This window comes from Nuphar pumila, chromosome 2 (genome assembly GCF_984573655.1).
Source record: "Nuphar pumila chromosome 2, dmNupPumi1.hap1.1, whole genome shotgun sequence".
In the NCBI taxonomy this organism is placed as follows: domain Eukaryota; kingdom Viridiplantae; phylum Streptophyta; class Magnoliopsida; order Nymphaeales; family Nymphaeaceae; genus Nuphar; species Nuphar pumila.
In genome coordinates, this window is record NC_143250.1 from 31139481 (window position 1) to 31142629 (window position 3149).

Below are 3149 nucleotides of genomic sequence, written 5' to 3' on the forward strand. Positions count from 1 at the left end.
AACCAAAAGATTTCGGTTCTGATTTTCATCTCTACATGATAGTTAGAGACCTGATTTCATTTTCAAAAGCTATGATCTCTTCAGATGTTGCTCCTTAGAAACATGGCATAGAGAGTGAAATAGACTCCATCTTTGGAAATGAAACTTGAATTTTGGTAGATTTACCTTCTAGTTTTAAGTCTTTGGGATGTAAATAGATTTTCAAGAGAAAATTTTGACCTAATGGTTCAATTGAGAAATTTAAAGATAAACTTGTTGCTAAAGCTTATAAACATAAACCTATACTTGATTATTTTGACACCTACACTCCTATAAGTATGGTTGCATCCATTAGAATTATGATAGCTTTAGCATTGTTTTTCAAACTTTAGATTTACCAAATGGATGTTAAATGGTGTCTTAAAGGAAAAGATTTATGTGGAACAACTTAAAGGCAATAGTACCAGACCAAGAAAGAAAATTGTAAATTGCTCAGGTCATTGTATGATTTAAAACAATCACCTAAATAGTGGCATGAAAAAATTGATAATGTTTTAGTATCATACAAATTCAAAATTCATGATTTTGATAAATGCATATATAGCAAAGTAGAGACTAGAAATATTATAATTATTTGCTTGTGTTTGGATGACATGCTAATTACGAACAATAATATAAAATGCATAAACAATACCAAACACTTTATTTCATCTACGTTTGACATGAAAGACATGAACTCAGTTGATATTATTTTTGGTATTAAATTTATTAGACATGAGAATGGATATTCATTAACTCAATCCCACTACATTAAAAAGATTTTTATGAAAATACAATCATTATGCTTATAAGCATGTTGTTACTTTGTTTGACCCTAGTGTTAAGCCGTTGATTAACACTATTAGAAGTATATCTCAATTAGAATATATGTGTGATATTGGTAGTCTCGTGTATTCTATGAATGAAACTATGTCGGACATAACTTTTCAACACGAGTAAGTTGAGTTGATACACTAGTAACTTAGGGCAAGAGCATCAAGCTGCAATTTATCGAGACTTGGAGTACTTAAAAGGAACTCTATATTATGTGATATTTTATGAAGAATAATCATTATACTTGAAAGGTATAGTGATTCAAGCTAGAAATTTGATTTCAATGAGTCATTATCCATAAGTGGGTGGATATTTATCTACCCATAGATTTGGAGAAGTTGCTTGAGGATCAAAGAAGCAAACCTTGATAACTCATTCTATAATGGAAGAAGAGTTGATAGCATTAGCTTCAGTTAAGTTGAATGACTGAAAAATCTCTTGATGGAGATACCATTAGGATATAAGCTGGTACCTATGATAGCTATGCATTGTGATCGCCAAGCAGCTAGTTATAAAGCGAGAAGTAATATTTATGAAGAAAAATCTAGACATATCAGTCGAAAGCATAATTATATGAATAATTTACTCAATAAGGAGTAATCTCTATCGAGTATGTAAAATCTTTTCAAAACATAGCAGCTCCATAGACAAAGAGACTTTTTTGAGAAATTGTCTTTAAGACATTGAAAAGAATGGGGTTAAAACCTATAAAAACAATCATTGGTGATGGAAATGCAACCACATGATATGTGTCAAATAAAATCTAGTGCCTTAATGGGAAGAAAAAGTCATTGAGTGATTGGATTAAGCACTTATAAACATCAAATTTTTGATGTCAAGTACTTGAAACTTGTGTACGGAGGTTGAGTTCAAACTCAACTCTTAACGAAATCCATAGGTGTAATATCGATCATACTTGAATTCTTTTATGATTGTTTTATCGATGATATCTCGGTGTATTCGAAGGATGCAGATCATTAGGACCACTTGAGAGTTGTATTGGGGACTCTTAGAGAACATCAACTTTATACTAAGTTTTCAAAATGTGATTTTTGGTTCGAGGAGGTCATGTGATCTTGAAGGATAAAGTATTTGTGGACCCTGCTAAGGTGAATTTTTTTTCTTAATAAACTTTCTAAGAAATAAAGATGAAATTCTTATTTTAATTCTTGATTAGATTCTAATAAGTAGATCTCAAATATTCTACTAGGTAAAAATTGTGCTAAACTGGAAACAACCAAAGAATGTCAGAGTCATTCAGAGTTTTCTCGGTCTGGCAGATTACTGTCAATGATTTATACAGGACTTCTCACGTATTGCCTTGCCAATGACCAAGCTCCTAAGGAAGGGAGTCAAATTCCAGTATGATAATAAGTGTGAAGAAAGCTTCTAAATGCTGAAAAAAAATCTCACAACTGCACCGGTACTAACCTTACCATCCGGTCAAGGCAGTTTTGTGGTATACACTAATACCTCATCTACAGGCCTGGGATGTGTCGTGATGCAGTACGTGAATGATATTTTCTATATATCTTGGCAGCTGAAGACTCATGAACGAAATTATCCAACCCATGACCTACAGATGGTAGCAGTAGTGTATATATTAAAAATATGAAGGAACTACTTATACAGAGAACAATTTAAAGTATTTACAGATCACAAGAGTTTAAAATATATGTTCTCACAAAAAGAGCTGAATATGTGGCAGAGATGATGGTTTGAGTTCATCAAGGACTACGAGTTCATCATTTTCTATCATCCAAAAAATGTGAATGTGGTAGCGGACACTCTTAGTCGCAAGGTTGTTGACACTTTGGTCAATCTATTGGAAAAATGATGAAAATTAGTAGAAAATTTTATTGATTGGAAGCCCTTTGCTGATGACCATGGTACTATCAACCTGTCTAGTTTGACCATCTAAATTGAGATCCTTACGAGGATAGTCATTTAATAGAGAAAAGATCTGTAATATAAGAAGCTTAAGGCACTCGCTTAACATGAACATGCCTTATTTAGACTTAAAGAGGATGGGAGTATCTAGATGCAGAAGCGGCTTTGGGTGCCTAATGATCTTAAGTTTATGGAAGAGCTACTTGATGAAGCTCATAAGACCAAGTACAGCATTCACCTCGGGAGTATGAAAAATTTCAAGGACCTATAGAGAAGGTATTGGTGAAACAACATGAAGCGAGAAATCACAGGATATGTCTCAAGATTGAGCATCAGAGACCTGACAAGAGCTAAAATTTAGTATGTGAGAGAAATACCCCAGTTTATTTGAGTAGTCTTTGTATTGA